General features: G+C 40.0%; 1 protein-coding gene across 1 annotated transcript in view; it reads left to right on the forward strand.

Moving 5' to 3' along the window:
- LOC134210911 (acetyl-CoA carboxylase) overlaps positions 1 to 22,723 on the forward strand; it is a 92,518-nt gene that overhangs the window by 26,445 nt on the left and 43,350 nt on the right. The window lies entirely within an intron of this gene.

The raw sequence follows: 22,723 nt of genomic DNA on the forward strand, positions 1-22,723 counted from the left end.
ATGAACGTAAACTATAGCAAAAGCAGTCCTATCAGTTCAGCCAGAGCACTTTTTACGATGAATTTCGTCAGAATCTAGTTAATCACCGTTCAGCATCAGCTGACGATGCGGTACTAGGATCACGAAGCAACACTGAATCTCAACCTGATTATACGCTATTTATTTCTAGGTTTGTTTTGAGAACTTTCACAGTATGCATACTCACCTTAAATAAGAGAGATATTTTTCAAGCTGATGTGATAGCAGCGAATAATCGAACTAATTATATTCATTGAACTACACTCATTTGAAGTTGAACCAGCGGCCGTGGAGGTTGTGCTGGAAATTTTAATGTGTTTCATTGTGTGAATTGTAGAATTAAGTTGAAGAAAGAATGCTGTAGAAACGTACGTACCATTATTACCAACACCATCAATTGTAAAAGTGAATCAACAATGTTTGAATCTATTTATTGTTTGGAAAGTGTGGTCAAGAGTTTGTTTTCTTCTATATTAAAAAATAGTTATTATAAATATACCAGATAGCCTCATTACTTTTCATTCAAATGTAGTTTATAGTAACATCATTAATGACATTCTCTTCTCGTCTGTCTCCATCAGGTTGAATTACTTATCCATGATGAAGAAGACGTGAATAGAAACTAATCAAGAACATCCCAAATGATTACCCTGATGCTTACTGGTGTTGTTCTATTTGCCTTTATTTCTACAAAAATGGTGGTCCGTCAGATAGTAAGCTTCAGAAGATTTACCATCATTTCCTCGATCACTAAACCTCGAAGGATACGCACAAAAGCTCACCTTATAGTAGTACGTAGCCAATCTGACTCCAGTTGTTGCTAACCCTAGTTTTCCTGGTATTTTACTTCTTAATTTTACATCATTTTATTATAAACATGTACTATCCGACTTTTATGAGTAATTTAAACTGTTGTTCTTCTTCACAGGTGATTCCTCAGCGAAAGCTGCGATACTGAACCGCCCAAAAAAGCAACCAAAGTATCCCCACCAACGGAAACGTCGAAACGAGGTTGATCGATGCCGTTGGCAGCAGATAAAACGTATCATTCTCAATGCCAATCACATCTACGGTGAGCAGGGAGACTCTTCTGAAAACTCAACAATCATTGCATTGAATAATACCAGCGACTCGGGCTTAGATACTGTGAACGCAAAACAACGTCATCAAGAACGGAATGGACTCCAATAGTGGTGAGGGAGGCGGGGAGGGGCCCAACTTCATAGTCGGTGAAGATGGCCTGGAGGAAAGCGAGGCAGTGGAGATTCCCAGAATACCTAGAACGGCAGCAATCGCACTCCGCGTATGAAATTAGTCTCAATGAGAGGGCCGATTAAGGTGAGTTGTCGATAAATCCTACTCATAATCACAAGACATTAGGGTTTTTGTCATGTTTGTGTTTTTCCATACTATGCTATAGCAATGAGTTTGTTCTATCTACAAAGGTTGAATCCATGGGTCGTTTCTTAGTGGGATGTACGTGTGACTTGGATCGACCGGTTGAAGGATTGACGTAAATGGTGATTCTACATAAATATTGACATATGCCTTTTGATTTGCAAAAGAACGTTGCGGCTTATTTGTCATAATATGAGAATCAAACGTTGTTCTCTGTTTCTGTATTAGATATGTCGTTTCTTATTTTCTATCCCGAAGGATTGGAAAAAAATCATAAATGTTACGTGATCGGTTGTTGCAGAAATAGTAGAAGCCATGACGTAACACATCGACAAGGTACTTGATATGTTACGTCATGAGCTCTACTACTCTGTTTTCTTAATCTAATCACCATTCAAGTAATGAAAAGATTAACATGTTAATAAGTTGTTATTATTAATTTCCGTTTGAAACTCATCAATTTTAATAAGTCGATTTTGATAATAATTATGTTGACATCTTTTGAATATTTACGATACATATACTTAGTAGGACAATTGTACTGTGAAGATAATTATTTTGAGTGTCGATTAGACCGGTACAAATTTATAAAAATATTTCTCCCCTCGGATTTTTTGGCCAATTCTTCTTTGTCATGTTAGTTTTAGGATAACGGAGGTGGTAAATTTGATAAATTGATAAAATCAAAACTTGTCAGTTTTCTTGAAGAATTTTCTGCAGAGCTCAATATTTTATTAATTTTTCTAATCAAATTTTGAACTCCCTCCTCAAATAATAAAATAAGCATTAGTATTAGCATTAGCATTGAGCATTTCGCACAAATTTGTAGGTGGATCAGAGAACTCTACGACCTCTCATAGGTGCCACGGGAGGTTTTGGGATTGTGTGGGAGGTTATAACAGTATGAATTTTGGTAGAACGTGACACACAGAAAGAACTAAGATTGAAATACAAAGTAGGAAAAGGACGAGCATGGAATTGAACCTGTAGCGTATTTTCTAGTATAGATCCTCTAGACAAATGACATTTATTTGGTGAGTTATTTTTTGGATTGACAACCGATTGACGGTTTGTATAGCGGGCTTGGTAGTCATATGGCTACTGCTTCTGCCTCATACGCAGGAGGTCGTGGGTTCAATCCCAGGTTCGTTCCATTCTCCTACTTTGTATCTTCTCTTTATTTCTCATGTTCTAGCAATCGCTAGAAGTGGACAATTCATACCGTTTCCATTACTATTCCTATACCTTCACTTTAGTATTCTAAAGTAACTCCAGAATTGGAAACTATAGAGCTCGTTTCTTACATCCAATTAGAAATTCCATCAGTTACCTTCTCCTATCTATCATATTGGTAGCTCGTTAACCAAGACGGACATCTGCCTCTTCAACCTAACCCAGAAATTCCAACAAATTCCGCATGAACTCGTGGCAAGTGCAGAGGATATTCGGCTTGCAGTGGGCGAATGATTGCATCATCATTTCCTCCCCTTCCACATTGACTTGCATTCTGACGGCAGGCGCCAGTGATGACTCAAAAGATCACCAGTATTTCATATACTGAAGATGTGTGCTAGTCCCAAGCAAACATCTGTTGATTCCCTGTGCAAGAACAGCTGATCTGGTCATAATGGAGTTGTAACTACGAGCAGTCAATCAAGCTCAAGCTCAAGCTTGACAACCAATTGACGGTTTGTATGTTTTGACTTCCCTAAAAAAATTATTGAGCCCAAAATTTGGAACAACTTTTCATAACAATGACCAAATGCTTTTGTTTTTCAGTAAGCATAAATATGCTTGGGTGATCACAATATGGGCCACCCATAAATCGTTGAAAAGCGCTGAAAAGCTCAAAAACACGTTCAAAATGTAGTTGACTTATGCTAGAGAATTTTAATTTTATATTACGTCGATGAATGAGAAATGCGTTTGGAAATTGTTGAATGTACTTTTAAAATGTATTGATTCCAATGTGTTCCTGACTATACGGGCAAAATGAGCCACCATAGTATGGGCAGTATGGGCCAGCCCAAACCTTTATTTAGGCGAAAAAAGTATCTGTATGGAAGAATATGATATTCCGTTGTGAGTATTCCATACCAAATATAATGAAAAACTAACAGCGGACTGAACTGATTTGCACCTCTTCACCGTTTGAACAGAAATTTCAATTGGTCAATGGTCATTTTTCTGTTTCTATGGTAATGCGCTGTTGTAATTTTCCGTAAAATCTTACATATGATAATATTTTGTATTTGACTACTGAAATTGAACTTGTTCGCATTTTAAGGCCAGAATGCAGGTATGCCATATTGCCCCATAGAGACGGTTTGGGAAAAAAGTTTGATAAATTCAGATTTGATCAATATAAACATGTGACAATATTCAATTTTAATATATCTTTTGATTGTGGTATTTTTGACCAGTATTTTAATGCTGTTAACAAACCTTATTTATAAACTTCAAATCTTATAATATTTGTCCTATGCAGCGAAAAATTATATCAAGTGTATTTTATGTTTGAATTGAATTTTAATGCGTTTTCACGTTGATGCATATGTGGGCATCCTTTAAAGATCATATAACTTTTTACATGATAAAACTTGTCAATAAGCTGAAATGAGGGTGGCTCATATCTCGTATGTTCATATTGCCCCTACTGCCCTACCTTATCCTCCTAACGTTGATTCACCATTCTATAATCACTAAAAATCATAACTCTGCATTTCTCAAAGATTGAGACAATCAACCCCTCAAAACAATCAGCTCAGATCTCAGTTTCTGGAAATGATATTTTGGGTTGGCTATTTGGTTCCGGAAATATTCCGGTGTACTGGGTAGGTTTTTGGCATCATGGAAACTATTTAGCACATCTATAAGTCAACGTGCGACATGTAAAACTGATTTACATGAACATGATTTTGCAAAACATGATGACATGACATGATGAACATGAACATGATTTTGCAAAACAAGATCGGTGAAACTCATTTTGAGAGTTTTTGGACAAGCTGGACATAGTAATACGTAACTGAACGAAGATCATCCTGTTTACTCAAATTTCAAATCACACTGTTTAAATGACCATTGCAATCAATAAGTGTTGAAAGTATTCAATTTTGAACTATGTATTTAATATGTGCAAGATATTGTAAAGAATGTTTGCAATTTGATGTGAAAAATTCTTTTTATTTTGTTTGATTCAAACCTCGGATGACGGGGTTGGATTCATTTTATGGACACAATGATTCAAACTTCAAAGATTTGATTAAACATTGCCGGGAAGAATAATTGAAAAACAATTATCTCTGCACAGCTCAGTAGACTGTCTTTTTAAATTATTTCTGTCGCATTGTTTTAATATGTACATTGGAAAGAAGCTATACTAAAAATCTATTAGTCCTTCAGATCCTGCTTTCGATTACAAGATTTCGATGAAATATTTCTGAGAATTTCCGGTACGAAATTAACTCGTCCAAAATTTGAGTGTGGTCTCGAAATTTGATAATACACGGTATCGTATGGGAAACCAAAGTGAAACAGATGTTGAACATTATTATTTTCCTGAAGCTTAAATGAGGGAATTAAAGTGTAATTGATTTTAGTCTGGGAAGGAGGCTACAAAGTGTGGGGTCCAAATCCGTTGGATACCCTAGTTAAAATATTTGAAAATTATTGCAAACCAAAATAACAGATACCGTGTAACCAAACCAAATAATGAGTACCGTGCACCAAACTTCTGGATTGTTAAGCACCCTTTGCTATGAAACTAGTTCAGTTTTAGACCCACCTTTGAAATTACTGTCATAATCACAAAGGTGTAGCTTAGAAGGGGCAAGGGGTGTCCCCCTAAATAGTGGAAAAAGATTGTACGTTCATTGAAATAAATTCCTCTTAAACATGTGCACTTTATTGTCCAATAATATTCAGAAATAGGTGGTTGGAAATTCGGTGATCTCTCAAAAATTTGGCTGTGCATCCAGAGTCCATAAAATTTTAAAACCAGCAACTCAGAAACATTTCTGGCTCAAAAAATTCTCCCCTGAAATCCTTCTAGAAGCTCCCTTGAACTTCTAAATTCCTCTGGAAAGTTATCTGGCTACAAATTCCTCTGGAAATCAAGGTTCGAAAATCCTTCCTGTGTAATTGTATTTCCTCCTTATTCAGAAACGACGCATTCACACTTTTTTAGGAAATCTTCAGAAGATTTCTTTCCTTCTCTCCAGTTTTACTTCTAGACATTTCTTGGGGATGTATTCGAGAGTTTCCTCTTTCATATCACATACGGAATTTCTTCCAAAAATTCCACCATATGTTTCTTCAGGAACTATGATGGAAATCCTCCGATTTCTCCATGTACCTCAGTTGTAAATTTGCCAAGAAATTGCTTTGGAAATTTTTCTAGGAAAATTTTTCTCCGGGCATTCCCTCCAGGAACTTTTCCTTTAATTCCTCCGATATAATTTCCAGGAATGTTTCTGGGAATACCTCCACGAATTCACAGCGAAATCCTCTAGGATTTTCATTCTGGAATTCTTTTCACAAATTTCTTTAGGAATTTCTCCAGGAATTATGAACCAAAGTATTTCCCCTGAAATTCTATTTTTCCGGAATTCCTTCAGGTACTTCTCCAGGAATTCCTTCAGAATTTTTTCAAATTTTTTCCAGGAATTGTCCTAGAATTCTTTCCAGAGTTCCTCCAGGATATCTTCCAAGAGTTCTTCCAGGAATTTCTTCAGAACAAACCTCTGGGAATTCATCTGGTGATTTCTTCAGCAATTCATCTAGGAATACTTTCAGGATTTCGTCTGGGAATTTCTGCATTAGCTCCTCCTGGTATTTTTGCGTTAATTCCAGCAGATATTTCTTAAGTGGAAATTCCTTCAGAAACTTCTCCAAGAATTATTCCTGGAAGTGCTGTTTTGTGGGAAGTCCTTCCGGGAGTTTTTTCCAAGAGTTCCTCCGGAAATTCCTCCAGGAACTTCACAGGGAATCTCTGAAGAATATTTGGCAGGAATTTCAAGGAGAAATTGGATTTCAAAGTTTCTCTAGACAGTGTTAAATCTATAGGTATTCACATCATGTTCCTCTGAAAATTCAGAGTTCCACCAGTAGTCTCTTCTGGGAATCTATTCAGGCTTTCTTTCAGGATTTCATTTCATGCTCTTTTAGGAATCTCATTCAGTTCCTCGGAGAATTTCTCTGGGAGTCTTCCGGGAATTCTTCCGGATATCCTTTTGAAGTTAATTCTCACGGAAGCTCAGTTTGGGAGCTCGTACAGAAGTTCTTACGAGAGTTCCTCCAGGATTTCCTCCGGAAATTCTTCCTGTCGTTTTCAAGAAATTCTTCCAGAAGTTCCACTGGGTAGTTCCCTCCGAAAATTCCTCTGACAATATCTCTGAGAATTCCTTCAGAAATTCCTCCGTCCAACTGGAACACGAGAGGAACACCTGAGGAACTGGTTGGTGAAAACTCCCGTAGAATTCTCGTAGAAACTGCCGGTGGATCTCCCTGAGTGAATTCCCGAAGGAACTGCCGCAGGAGCTCCTGCAAGAACTCCTGGAGGAATTTCAGGAGAACTCCTAGAAGAATTCCTAGAGCAAAGCGGTTCTCAACCTGGGGTACAAATGTACCCCTAGGAGTACTCTTTGTTTTGGCTCCCAGGAGGCACCTCTGTACCAAAATGCGTAATGGCCACTCCAAACCAGAGATTGCAAAATTTTTATTACAATCTAGTTTTAGTTTCTGTGTACAGCTCTTGCCGCTTTGAGAGACATATAGGGTGTTTTTCCGAAAAGCTCATAAGCTTCATTGAAATATGTCTTGTAAGCTCGGAAACCTCCTTTCAAGAGGGGCTCGGAAGCCTCCTTTCAAGAGGCTCCTGGAAGCTTCCATTCAAGAGGCAGGCTCCTGGGAAGCCTCCTTTCAAGAGGCCTCAAGCCTCCTTTCAAAGCCCGGAAGCCTTCTTTCAAGAGGCCTGAGAGCCTCCTTTTAAGAGGCTCAGAAGCCTCCTTTCAAGAGGCTCAGGAAGCCTCCTTTCAAGAGGCCTGAAGCCCTCCTTTCAAGAGGGCCTCAGAAGCCTCCTTCAAGAGGCCTCGGAAGCCTCCATTCAAGAGGTCTGGAAGCCACCTTTCAAGAGGCTCTGAAGCATCCCTTTAAGAGGCTCGAAGCCTCCTTCAAGAGGCCTCAGAAGCCCCTTTCGAGAGACCTCAGGAAGCATCTTTCAAGAGGCTCGGAAGCCTCCTTTCAAAAGGCTCGGTAGCATCTTCAAAAAAAGTTGCTCGGAAAACTCTTTTCAAAAGGCTCAAGCCTCCTCTGCGAAGCTAGGATGCGGCCCTTCAAGAATCTGTAAAAAGTCTTCCTCTGAAAAAGTTTTGAAGCCCTCCTTCAAAAGACTTAAAAATGACTTTTCAAGACAAGCTTTAAGACGTTTTAAGAGCTCCTGAAGCCACCTTTCTGGAGGCTCCTTTCAAGAAACAAGGATCCGTCCCTCCAAGAGGCTTGGAATTCTTCTTTCAAGGGTCTTGGAAGCCTCATTTCTAGAGACTTAGAAGCGTCTTTTCAAGATATGCAAAACATCTCGGAAGCCTCCAAAAGAAATCAAAGTCTTACAGGAGGCATATATGACTGATATATAAACTTAATTTGAATTGCAAAGTTTCACAGAATAACGAAGATTTCAGACATCATTTTGAAGAGCCATGTATTGCGTTAGTTTCAGGTCGTTCCCTATATATCGTATTAGTTATGAGTTATGCTTATTTCCATTTACATAGACAAAATATGGGGGTTCCCTCCATGAATATACAAAGTTCGAAAAGGGTAATTTCACTAGAAAAAAGGTTGAGAAACGCTATCCAGTAGAGCACCTCCTGGAGGAACTAATGGAGAAGTGGAAGGAGAAACTACCGGAAGATTTTTGGGAGGAATTTCCAGCTAAATTTCTGAAGAAAGCCCAATTGATTTCTATGAGAGTGAGATATATTAGAAATTGGGCAATCCACTCTGAGCGTGCGTTGATGACAGATATGCAAATATCATCCGTATAACGGTTCGGTTGCCAATATTGACCAGTGAATAGCAGGCTATGACTTTGCCTCTCTCCTCGTCGGCCACGCTCGAGAAGACAGCACACAAGCGATCAAATCTAAGGATAGCTCAAGTTCGGCGGAATTAGCTGCCACGATTTCCCTGAAAGTCTGAAATGATTTTCTGTAAGAGCTACTGGTGGAACTTCCTGGATGAATTGCTGGTGGAATTCCTGGAGGAACTCTCGAGGTAATTTTCGACAGAACTTCCGAAAGAATTTCTAAAGAAACTCCCCGGGAGAACTTTCAAAGGAACCCCGGAGAAAACTATCAGAAAAAATTCTCGAAGAAAAAACCTTGGAAATTTCATCTTTAGACAAATCTTCATCTAGCTAAAACCTTTGTAGGGGTATGTAGCTTTACTCATCATCATCATCCTGGAGGAATTCCTCGGAGGAGCTTCGAGGAATTTCTATATAAATTCCTAAAGAAGCCTAAATGAATTCCAGAAAGAAAGCCTGAATGAATTCCCGGAGGAAATTCTGGAGAAATTCCCAGAAGAATTTTCAGAGGAACCCCCGCAAGAACTGCTGATAGAACTACCGGAATGATTCTCGGAGGAAATCCTGGAGGAATTCTTGGAGGAACTACCGGTGGAACTGGTGGAAGAATTCCCGGAGAAATTTTCGGAGAAACTCCTGGAGGATCACCCAGTGGAAATCTTGAAGTTTCCACCGGAATTATTTAAGGATTTCTTTGGGAATTAATCTAGGATAATAATTTAGGAATATAATTTCTGTATTAATTTTCGATGGAATTTCTGCAGAAATTCTTTGAATTTTTTACAAATAAATTATTCGAAACGAAGATTTTTTGTGAATCTCTCAGGAATGTTTACTGGGTATTCTGCGGAATTTCTACGGAATATTCTTTGGAATTCCATCGGTGAAATTTTTACATAAAATTAGGAGTGAATAGCTAACGAAAGAATTGATCTGAAGCAATTCTGCAAGAACTTATAAAGGAGTTCGTGGAGGATTTCTTGAGTGAATTAGATCAATTCTCGGCGAAATTAATGGTGAAATTCCTGAAGACATTGCCAAAAGTTGAATTGCGATTCTAAAAGTAATTTACCTGGATTTTATATTCTTTCTGAATACTAAGTTCATTCATAATTCTTTCTCACTTTATTTAAAAATATCTGATGAGCAATAAATCGTGCATTCTTAATTTTCTCATCCAGTAATACAAAACGCTGACTTCAACGCTCAGAACGATGTGACGCGCAACGCGCTATTGCGTGATCCACATTTTACCGTTGGTTGTGGATTTGGTATCAAAATCTTTTTTGAACTTAGAAGGAGATAGTACCAAGCACCAATATTCATGTGTTTTCTATAAAAACTTATAAAACTACAATTCAGAAGATCTTAAAAGTTTGCCCCTTCCCTACTTCAGAATATTGGCTACGCCCATGCACAATCATAAAGTATGTCGCTTATCTTTGTAACACGAGATTAACATATACGAACTATTGTGTAGAACTCCTTGCGATTAATTCTGATTTATTTCTCCAAACTCTGGAAAGCAGCTTATGTATTGGATCCAGTATATTTCGGATACAACGTTTCAAACTTCGGGACATCAAATTACAAATATTGAGAAGAATAATTTGCAAACAATTATAACTAGGTAGCCTCAGACTGACATTTAATTATTTCGTCACATTTAATTAACATGGATTACTAGAATGAAAACTATCCTAAATAAAGCTAAAACTGTGTTCCCTTTTGAGTCAGCTGGAGGAAACATTTCAATGAAATATTCCTCAAAACCTCCCACACAAATTGTAGTGTCCGAAATTTGAGTATGTCCGAATTTTGATTATCCACGGTATGTGTTATAAAATAATGAGTAGGTATGTGTTAGTTACAGGCAGTGCAACTCTCCTGCGCAATAGAGTAGTGAGAAGTAAGTACTGGGAAACGTAAGTGAATACTAAGTAGAGAGATGTATGCAGTAACATGTGAGCAGCGAAAAGTAAGAAACGAAAAGTGAGTAGTAAGAAGTGAGATGTAATATTTGCAAACTACGATGGGAGAAAGAGATAAAACAGAAGCTAAGGTGAGAACAAGGAGATTAAAATTCCAAAGTAAGAAGGAAATGTTGAGTAGTAGAGTTAAGTGGTGAGATATAAAAACAAAAAAAGGAAAATAGGAAGCAGGGAAGCCAAAAAATAAAAAGGAAAAAAGAAAGAAACTCGTTTCTTACCTCCTCGTTCCCTCGCTCCCTCACTTCTCTTACTACCCCCTTTCTCACAACTCACTTCTTTATACGCCTTCCATTTCTCATTTCTCACTACTTACTTCTTACTCCTTCCTTTCGCAATATTCTCTTACCTCCTTCTTCCCATTACTCACTCTTTCTACTTCGCACTTCCTCACCCTCGCACATCATACTTCTCTGCGCCCAGGTAATTTCTCACTTCACTTACAGCTTCTTATATCACGATTCTAAAATCTCACTGTACTTTTCATTTATTATTTTCCTCTACTCAATTCTCAATTCTTACTTCGACCCCCTTCACTTCGGACTTGAATTTTTCAACATCCAGAATCCTTTCACTTCACTATGCATTTCTCTAACTTCCTCACTTCACAGCTCCTCACTTTTATTTTTTTATTATTACTTCACTTCATGTTCTCATTTCACACTTCTAACCCCTTTTTAGCTTCAAATCTCCTCAAAACCAACAGGATGAATGATTAATTTTTTTCATTCATATTTTTTATCATGTTAGATTTTTCTTTCAGGTCATCAGCATCATTTCCGCTAAAGACATGATCGAAAAGCCCTCAAAAAGTTTTAAAGTACTACTTCTTTGAAACCAAACATGGGAAACCGAACTATTATAGCAGAGGAATTGAAATCGCAGTATCAGAGTAATATTTTAATCGCGATTTTTCTAAAAATCAAAATATCAGTAACTGGAAAAGCATGGTGTTCCGAGGTTTCACGTTCCATGCTACATGCTGGTACCGACGCTGATAGCCAATAAATGCCACTTGTTTTTCGATTTTGTATGACTGACCTGTGTACACCTCAAAATTAAATCTTTATTCCAATTTGACTATCCTAATCCTACTGGAACTCCGGGAATTTATGTGTTTCTGCAATAATTAGTAATTAGCTGACTAAAATTGATGTATCCCTTCTTCAAAGGGAAGACTCGAAATAGAGTCAAAACGTCGGGATTAAAATAAAAACCGCCGTTTTGATTATTTATTTACACTGCAAACGCCGTTAGAAGTCTGGATATACCAAACATCAGTCGAACCTCATCATTAAAAATTGTTGCACAAAATTTTAACAGTCGAACCATTATTAAAATTGTTGTACACAATTATATATTACAGTGATGATATTACAATTATGATTATAGTGATACATTATTTCGCGACAAACAGTCAGTTTAAACATTTTAAGCAATTAAAAAAAAAAAAAAAGATTTTTTGAATGCACTTTAACATATCCTTTTCCTAATGCATTAAAGGTTCTATTTCTAACCCCAGTAGACTCCATAACATCAAACACAGTATCCAGTCAATTTATTTGTTTGCATGGATGACATGGGACATTGTCGGTTGAAATATTTGCAAAAGGTGGCAGAACTGTACACCCCTGCCTGAAACGTGAAGCCAAACAAAAGTTGGATCTGGTGGTGAATGTATGTCAACAAAGATCAAAGGGCTACATGCTTGTGGGCGGAACCGAGCGCTGACAGGGCCCGCTCTGGGAAGCAGTGTGTTACGATAGACGGGGATACCTTTCGAGGTGGTCGAGGAATTCGTCACCGTGGGGATCCTTGTTAACGGCTGACAACAACGTTAGTCGTGAAATACGAAGGCGCATCATCTGTGGAAGCTCGGTCCAACATACGGGCTTCCAGAAGAAACTGCGGTCGAAAAGCATTCGCCACTGCACCAAAGGTGGCTGTCATGTACAAGACGCTTTGATAAGTGACCGGCTTGTCTTTCACGGGACATGAAACATGGACAATGCTCGAGGAGGACTCTGTAAAGCACCTCGGAGACATTCGAGAGACGGGTGCTTTAGGACCATCTTATGGCGGTGTGCAAGAAGACGGTGTGTGGCGGCATGAAGAATGAACTATGAGCTCGCTCCAACTTGCTACAGCGAACCTGTATCCAGAAGGTAGCTAAAGCCGGAAGGGTACGATGGCAGCAGGAGACATAAAGCTGCAAAGAATGCCGGACAGCAACCCTGCAAAGATGGTGTTCTGCTTCCGATCTCGGCAGGTACGAGACGGCGTGGAGCGCAGTAGGAGCGAGATGGGCAGACCAGGTGCAGAACGACTTGGCGAGAGCGTGGGCGTGTAATCCGAGGATGGAGAGATGCGGTCTCGAACTGTGCATTGTGGCGTACAAATTGTTGGATTCAGTGTTATCTGTTTAGATGTTAACTAAATAAATGAAAATGAAAGACCTATAACATTGTGACGCATCGAGATGAAAATCTGAAAAATTCTGACCTTTCCAATCTTTGTAAAAGTAAAAATCTCTTATACAAAACTCATAGGAAGTTATCCTTATAGTACGTAAATATCCCTTGATATCTTGAATGTATGTTCATATCAGGGTTGTTAACGTTAATCATCTGATTAACGCCGTTAACGTTATTTTTCGAAAATTTAAACGTCAACGGTGTTATGCGCTGAATGTTTGGAAAACAAAACGTTAAGTAATGCGTCAATTAAAAGCGTTGAACCAACGTTGATTCCATAGTCGATTTTCTCAAGAAGCGATAACATCGTTTGGAAGCGTTGCTCAAGTGGCTAACGGGTTTGATAAATGCAAGTGAAATTTTCGAGATACGAAACCAAACCACACTTGTTAGTAATTTGTCACTGAAAAGGTGCTTTGTGGTACGGGAATGTGAGACTTGCCGGGTGCTGCCAAATGACATCGTTCATAGCAAAAAGAAGTATGTATTTGCACCCGAATTGTAATTTTGCAACAGCATTACTGTTATTATTGTGAGGGCTACTTGATTAAGGCTTAAGGTTTTGTTGAATCAACGGATAATTAACGCGAAACTTTAACGTTAATCAACGAATTCCTCGTTAACGTTAACGCGTTTTAACCAGGGCGCATTTAGGCTGAGCCATCAAAGTTTGCGGTGTTGAACGTTTGGAAATTAACGTCAATGATTCAATCGTTACGCCGGTTAATTAACGTTGATTAACGCCACAACCTTGGTCTATGGGCGTTCTGGGATTTGCGGACGATATCGATAGTATTATTGGGATAATGCCGTGCCGTGGAAGAGGCTTTTTGTGCCTTTTAAGCAAAGAAAGGCGAGGATTGATTCACGGATCAATACCAGCGAAAACGAAGCAGCGGTCGTTGGCAATCAACGTGGGTTCATTAGTGGTGCGTAGTAGCGCGAAATGAAAGTGCTGGATGGTGAAAAATTTTAAGTTTTTAGAAGAATTTGTGTATCTTGGAAATATTAGTGACGTGTAATAATGATATGTTATCCGGCGAGGTGAAAAAGGCGTATTGGTAGCTGCTAATTGCGGGCGACATGGATTCTCTGTAACCAGCTTAAGTCCCGGTAGTCTGCAAACGAAAACAAAACTCGCGCTGTATACTACCATTTGATTCTTCCAGGATGTTTATAAGGCCATGAAACATGGACATTTAAGGAGGTGGCTGATAAGAAAGCTTTCGGAGTGTTTTGAGCGTATGTGGCAGCTGGGTGACACCTTCTCGGTGCGGTAAACAGGAGAACGGTACTTAAGTGCGCTGCATGAATCAGTTGAATTGTTCCTAGGTGTATAAAGGGCTGGATATTATTAGGCTTATTTAACACGGCTGACTGATGATGGCTGGTCACGTTGTTCCTATACCGGAAGAACGCTCAAGCGAAGATAATATTTTAGTAGAACCCGGAAGAAGGCTGCTGGCTTCGTGGAAGGCTGCGTGTAACACGATGAAGGCTTTTTTGCCGTTGAAGCAGGACCTGAGGGCGCTCAATGTCTCAGGGCGTGCTGGAAGCGATTAGCCTGGTGATCGAGTCCAGTGGAGAAGGATACTCCCATTTATGCGTAAGTTCATCGAAGAGCTGTAGCCCATCAAGGTATCATGTAAGTATGTTAAGAATTCATAGATGTCTTAAAAGAGGACTTATGAGATTTTTAAAGATTTATACCTGTTTTTGTAAACACCCATATGATTTGAAAGGATTCCTATACAAATAAGTGATAATCCTTAGAAGTTCGCAGTATAAATTTCCAATTAACTTTTTTACTATCAGTTCCAAATAGAATCTTCTAATCTCAGGTGACACGTTAGTAAAAACACTTCTCTATATTTGTTTTACTAATAAAACTAATACCCTTTCTCAACATTCGCAAGGACATCGTCAGGTTAGAATAAAGGCTCTTCCAAACCTAAGCGAGTTCTTCATCGCCACGACGGTGACAGCTAGTCGCCGCGGTTCTATTGCTGAATCGCTGCACGCAATGTTCAATTTACGCTTACCAATGGCAACAAAATCTGAGTCGCGTCGCGTGTATTTTGGGGAACCTTAGTTTCATATGTTGCGTTAGCATTATCATCGGTATATACTCGGTAGCTTTCTCTGAAACATCGCATTTTTTAATAAATTATGTAGCAGGTTCAATCGCGACACTTCAAATTTGGGTGGACAACTGACAAGCACGTGTAATCTATCATTCAGGACCGGCGGAGTGATATGCGTTTATAAGTTTTCACCCTACAAACGGACACAAAAAAAACTGATGAAAAAATCGATTTTTTTTCTCTACTTTCCCACGAATCGCAGGATTGCCAGCCCGACTAGATGCGGTAGTCAGGAATGGCTATAGGCGGGCGGTGGCGGCCGGTTCAGTGCTATTGACGGCCTTCTGGAGCCTTCCACTTACGAGTAACAGAAGTATGAATGGCGATGAGGCAACGCAGACAGTGTACGATTGAACAAAGGCACGGCACAAGCAAGAGGCCATTGAGCAACATCGAGCTATCAATTTCCGGCTCGGCGGGGTATGATGCAAAATGCAATGCAGGAAAATTAACGGAAAGGATTTAACTGTATAGTATACGTGGCACCAAAACGGTGTGGAGGTGTAACCTCGACGGGGACGGTCAACGACTTGCTGTCAACGAGCTACCTATATAGTTTTACTCCTCTTTTCATCTTAGAGTAGATTGGGTTTGTGGTTGAACTTTTTGTTATAGGAATGAGTAACGTATTGCATAAAGGCCACCCAAACAATTCTTCATCTGTTCATGTACTTATTTGTCAGTAGGTAATCAGAAATAGGGAAAACAGAAACTGCATATGATCTCATAGTTGACATAGAAGTCATCGCGCTTTTTGCATGTACATATTTGGTATGACTTATGAGCATATGCTAATGTGAAGGATTTCGACCTATAAACTGTCAAACAAGGATGAAGAACTGTAACGTATCGATGTTACTACGGTTGAAAAATCCTCATCATTCTATAATCACCTACATATTGAAAGGCATAGGAGGGAAGTATAGACAAGACACAGATAAGGAGGCGTCACCGTTGAAGAATCTCCTTCAATTTCGTTTTCGTATTTGTTTTCATAGTAGAACAACGGTTGAGAACTGGGGTACCTTCACAGTCCCCAGAGGTACCTCGGTCAAAAATACGAAATGGCGGATGCATTAAAATTCCAATCAAAACTTATCGATAAAGGCTTGATATGTGTGTAGTTTCTTGTTTCATAACTTTGTCTTGTACATGTGATCAGTAAATAAAAGCCAATTGCATACTGCCTTCCAGGCAACAATCACAGTGTATCAAGGGCTGCAGAACAACTACAAAACGTCGAATTGACAAATTTAAAAGTCTTTCAATGCAATCTATCTGATCGAAGAAAAATGTTGAATATCAACGCATTTGCCCAAAAGTACACGAAGCGGCACTTCCTCATTGTAGAACCCGGTTCCTAAGGGTAATAATATAGCGGAGGAGAAAAACAAGAGGAAGGGGAGTCTCTGAATTCTCCACTTCCTTCTAAGAAACAAGGTTTAAAAAGGACCATCCTGAGCTCCAGCCAAAGCGCGGCAGGAAAAAATAGAAGGAAGCTGAGACTTCAGATGTTCCTTCTAACTCTAACATTGGAAATAATTCTTCTCCTATCGAACTGAGCAATCAGTTAACAAATATATTAAGTGGATATCCACTTATAAACAGAAAATCAAGACTTTGTCTTAAGGACAAATTTTTGATTTACAAACAAATTTTTAGACCAGCCATGTTGTATGCTGTGCCAATATGGTCCAGTTGCTGTAATACCAGAAGGAAGGCACTTCAGAGGATTCAAAATTAAATTAAATCCTGAAATTGCTGCCGTGGTATAGTACCAATGAACTTCATAGAATTTCTAATATTGAGACGTTGCAACAATTGTCCAATAAAACAATTTCTAATTTGTCAAAAAACTCATTGCAATCATCTATTGCATCAATTAGCTCCTTTTACCCTAGTATATAAATGAGTGTGTGTCACAAGGTTGTTTAGGCGTAAAACATTGTAATTCCTACATGGTTCAATTCACCCACAGGAAAAAGGCGGGAAGAGGCGCTGAAGCATTCTTTCAAGAGGCTCAGAAGCCTTTTTTAAGAGGCTCGGAAGCATCTTTTTCAACAGGCTCAAACCTCCTCCTTTCAAGAGGTTCTAGAAACCACTTTCAAGAGGTCTGGAAGCCTCCTTTCAAGGAGGCTCGAAGCCTCCTTTCAAGCTGCTCCGATCCCTCCTTTCAAGAGGCTCGGAAGCCTCCTTTCAAAAGAGAGGGCCTCGGAAGCCTCCTTTCAAAGAGGCCTCGAAGCTTCCTTTCAAGAGGCTCTGTGCTCTTTCAAGATGCCTGGAAGCCTCCTTTCAAGAGGCTCTGGAAGCCCTCCTCAAGAGGCCTCGGAAGCCTCCTTTCAAGAGGCTCCGGAAGCCTCCTCTTCTAGAGGCCTGGAAGCCCTCCTTTCTAAGAGGCCTCAAACCTCCTTCAAGAGGGCCTGGAAGCCTCCTTCAAGAGGCTCGGAAGCCCTCCTTCAAGAGGCCTCAGGCCTCCTTCAGAGGCAGGCTCTGGAAGCCTCCTTCAGAGAGGCTCAAAGCCTCCTTCAAGAGGCTCAGAAGCCTCCTCAAGAGGCCTGGAAGCCTCCTTCAAGAGGCTCAGCCTCCTTTCAAGAGGCTCAGCCTCCTTTCAAGAGGCTCAAGCCTCCTTTCTAGAGGCTCAGAAGCCTCCTTCAAGAGGCTCCGGAAGCCTCCTTTCAAGAGGCTTGGAAGCCTCCTTTCAAGAGGCTCGGAAGCCTCCTTTCAAGAGGCTTGGAAGCCTTCTTTCAAGTCTTCTTTCGAAAGTCTTCTTTTAAAAGGCTCAGAAGCCTCTTTACGATGCTCGGAAACCTCCTTTTATGATGCTCGGAAGCCTCCTTTAAAGAGGCTCGGAGGCCTCTTTCAAGAAGCTTGGAAGCCTTATTTCAAGAGGATCGGAAGCCTTATTTCAAGAGGTTCAGAAACCTTCTTTCAATAGGCTCGGAAGCCTCCTTTCATGAGGCTTGGAAGCTTTCAAGAGGCTAGGAAACCTCCTTTTAAGAGGCAGCCTTCTTTCAAGAGGCTCGGAAGCCTTCTTCAAGAGTGCTCTGGAAGCCTCCTTTCAAGAGGATCGAAGCCTTATTTCAAGAGGTTCTGAAACCTTCTTTCAATAAGCTCGGAAGTCTCCTTTTATGAGGCTTGGAAGCTTTCATGAGGCTAGGAGACCTCTTTTTAAGAGGCTTGGAAGCCACCTTTCAAGAGGCTCGGAAGCCTCCTTTCTGGAGCCTCGGAAGCCTCCTTTCAAAAGGCTCAGAAGCATCCTTTCAAGAGGCTCGGAAGCCTCTTTTCTGGAGCCTCGGAAGCATCCTTTCAAGATTTTCGGAAGCCTCCTTTCAAGAGACTCGAAAGCCTTTTTTCAAGAGGCTCGGAAGCCTTCTTTCAAGAGGCTCGGAAGCCTTCTTTCAAGAGGCTCAGAAGCCTTCTTTCAAGAGGCTCGGAAGCCTTCTTCCTTCTTTCAAGATGCTCGTGAGTCTCCTTTCAAGAGGATTGGAAGCTTTTTTTCAAGAGGCCCGGAAACCTTTTTTCAATAGGCTCAAAAACCTGTTTTCAAGAGGCTCGAAAGCCGTTTTTCAAGAGACTCGGGAGCCATTTTTTATGAATGATGAAGATCTGAGGTGGACGGCGATTCCGATCATTGACAAACCCACAGCAGAGTTAAATTTTTTCAAGCCAACTATGTTCAGGAAATGCCTCCTACCCATATATAGACTCAGTTCAGAGTTAAATGTTCTTGATCCGAGTAGATCCGTTGGCGATTTCAATCATCAACCAATCTCCTAACTATACAATTGCACTATTGGCCACTATTGACACAAAAGTTCCTTCAAACTACCGATCAAGCCATCTTTGTCAGATTTGATTTTTTCTTGATTCGTCCTGAAGCGATTTTGAACATCGATCACCCAACCCACGTTAAAATTGAATTTTATCTGTCCTGTGGTCCACCCTATCAAAGGATCTCCTCCAAAGTTGATTTTTTCTTGATCCAAATAGGTTCATTGGCAATTCCCGGCCATCAACCTTCTTCTTATTATTGGCACTACATCCCCACACTGGGACAGAGCCGCTTTGCAGTTTAGTGTTCATTAAGCACTTGCACAGTTAATAACTGCGAGGTTTCTAAGCCAAGTTACCATTTTTGCATTCGTATACCATGAGGCTAACACGATGATACTTTTATGCCCAGGGAAGTCGAGACAATTTCCAATTCGAAAATTGTCTAGATCGGCACCAGGAATCGAACCCAGCCACCCTCAGCATGGTCTTGCTTTGTAGCCGCGCGTCTTACCGCACGGCTAAGGAGGGCCCCTCACCGGCCATCAACCAACTTACTTCAAAATATGATTTAATTGCATATTATTCGGCAACTCGGCCGTACGAAAACCATTTTTTTTGTTAAATATCTTGGCTGTGCATATGCACAGCATATGTTTCGAAATGGACAAATTGATATGAAATTTGCGAAAAAGAATCCACGTGTCTTGGAGGGACTCGAACCCTCAACCTCCCACTCTCTAGATAGGCGTGATAACCCCTACACAACAAGACCACTTAAAGGTCACGTTTGCGGATAAGCCATCAGAATCCGAGTATTAACCTCCACTGGTCAGGTTAGTTTTTGTAATTGATTTGATGCTTGATTTGTTTATCTTCACATGTGCTTTACTGTTGTATATCCACAGCCAGCCAATTCGCATTCTATACCGTCCCGCCCAGTCCGTTACTGGGGGGCATGGAGTGCGATCCTCTCGTTTAATAAACAATGTGCACTCGCTTGGCTGTGGATATACAACAGTAAAGCACATGTGGAGATTGGACAAATCAAGCATCCGAAAGAAATTCAATTTGCAAAAAGAGAGCTAACCGCGGTTTTTAACCGCGGATTTTTCATTTGTAAGGCTAAGCATGCAGCCAGTTTTGTCGGAGTAAACGACTAAAGTAGAATAGGGCATCAAACCATATTATTAAGTCTTCCTGTCATCGTTCGTCGATCATCGTGCCGTCACATCATCGTCGTCCTCGTCATCCACCATCTTAAGAAAATATGCAAAGTCATGAGGAGAAGGATATAAAAAGGCTCAACTGACTCAGAAAGCCCTCTTGTATTATTATTCGCCCGGAGGAGTGACGGTAGTGTGTCCGCGGTATAGGACGTTACAAAACCCAACCGCAAAGTTCCGCGAAAGTTAGTGGTGTTAAAACGAAAAACTACCTAACTAAAACCTGTTTAAATCTAACAAACTACAAGGACATTAAACAGTGTGAATAAAACCAAAACTAAAAATTACAAAACAAGTTAAAATCAAAACTACCGCGAATGATTGGGAGACATCAGTGTAACGAAAGTTAAAAGTCTTGTCTATTGTGAAGGCCACTATGGGGCCGTACACTAATTACGTAAGCAATTTTTCAGGGTTTTTAAACCTCTCTCCCTCATGTAAGATTTTTCCCATACAAATCATTTTTTTTATATGGAGCGTAAGAAAATGGCAACCCCCCCATAAGTGCTTACGTCATTAGTGTACGACCCCTATGCTCTTATCATAGTCGGAGGACAGCCAGTGAAGTGGAATTCTTGTTCAGAGGACGAATGTTTGATTCCGGGGTAAGCCCGCTTGTCCGATTCCACTGATGAATGTTTTGCATGCGCGTTTCGGTACCACTCCCCGGGCAAGGAACACTGGCCTACGCTACAAAAGGCCATAGTGACACACGAACATTAATAGTTCCCTCGTTAAGTGTGGGAACAGTGTAGAACTAATAACGAAAGGAAGAAGAAGAGGAGGAAGAAGAAGAGGAAGAATGTGAAAAAAGAAGACGAAGAAGAAAGCCCAAGTGAACGAGAAGGACGCTATTACGAAGATGGAGTTGCTGTAAGTCGACCACCTCAACGAACGGCCACAACGGTGAGCTAAAAAAAAAAAAAGAAAACGAAAAATTAAAACGGATCCTTAATATAAAACTAAAATAATTAATTTTTTATTCTGTATGGCCGCTAAGCCCTGACTGTCCTCGTTTTGTAAATCTTGTTTCCGCCATTTTGTTGTCAATAGTCCGCCTTGTCACCAATTATAGAGCCAGCACAGGTAAGATTATCCGGGAGAACCATTGTTAAAACGACCCTGAAAAGATGTGTTGCTAACCCCTGGCTTTATAAGGCTCCCATGACAGGGGTTTTCACCACACTTTGTGCAACGAAGCACTCAATTAAAAGTTATTAAAGATAATTAGTATCAAAGTCGAGTCAAGTACGAGACACTGAAGACGACCACACAGTTGTGGTCGAAATACGTATCTGCAAAAATATCGAAAATTAATTGGTGGAATTAAATGGAGAGTACTTATTTCGTCTTAGACGGTTGATCTAATTACAACCAATTTATTGACAATTTATTCTTGATTACGGTGCTACCATCTTTTTGTACGAACTTACCATTATGCCATGTAGCAAGAACATACAAGTAAAGTCCAAGTTATCCTCTGACGTATAACTTTGCGTCTGAAATATAGCTCATAACACAGCTTGATGAAACTAGTGAACTCATAAACTGACCACACATAAAACAAAATGCATTGCGATTATTGCAACATGTACGCAGTTCCCTCCACCCACGATTGTTCACGTTTTCCGGTTTCTGTTGCGTAGCCGTCAACGTCGCTTCAGCTTCTATGCAATCATACACAAGGACGATCGAATGCAATCATACATTGCTGATGAATAGTTATTCTAACCAAATGTCTATTGACAGTAAATATTTACACCATATAGCTTGAGCTGATTATTGAAAATTTGTCGTGACAGAGAAAATGCAACATCATATTTACATAGAGCTACTTCAATGCAATTATATTATTTTTTTGCTTGGATAATGGATTGAATTCTTGTTACTTAACTAGCGTCAATGACTTCAAAATAGCGAACCAAAATCTATAAGAGACAATTTTATTTTGTTGAAGACAAAATTTTGGTACATTCAAAGTTAATTGCCTATATGCCGGGTATTAAGCCACCCGGAGTGGAAATTAATTACTATGTCTGAAACTTGATTATGTATGTACAACAGTGATAGATTTTTCGGATTATTCTTCGACCAGTGCATGACAGGTGTTTTACTAAGCTACGAAGGACCTCTTCCACTGCAGCTTAACGGGTACTGATGAAACCAAATTCCCAGCACCAGGTACCAGCCGATCTCTCGCAATACATTTCTCAGAACTAACTCTCTCAAATGTATTTTGTACACAATGTCAACCAAGTAGGATGAGTATTTAATATTGTCCGGCTCCTACACACCCAATGTATCCTCCTACTACACAAATGTATTGCGAGAGATCGGCTGGTACCTGGTGCTGGGAATTTGGTTTCATCAGTACCCGTTAAGCTGCGGTGGACGACGGAGGTCCTTCGTAGCTTAGTAGTAGGGAAAAGCACCTGTCATGCGAACTGGGGTCGTGGGATCAAACCCCACTGAAGGGGCGGTTACCTCCAATACCTTTTCCGAACTAAATCTATCACATGTTGTACATATGCATAATCAAGTTTCAGACAAAATTTTGTTAAACTGTGTTTCCAAACTGTAGGTATCAATCATTCTCCGTTTTCTTAAAACTGGTTTT

The sequence above is a fragment of the Armigeres subalbatus genome, chromosome 2 (assembly GCF_024139115.2).
Source record: "Armigeres subalbatus isolate Guangzhou_Male chromosome 2, GZ_Asu_2, whole genome shotgun sequence".
In the NCBI taxonomy this organism is placed as follows: domain Eukaryota; kingdom Metazoa; phylum Arthropoda; class Insecta; order Diptera; family Culicidae; genus Armigeres; species Armigeres subalbatus.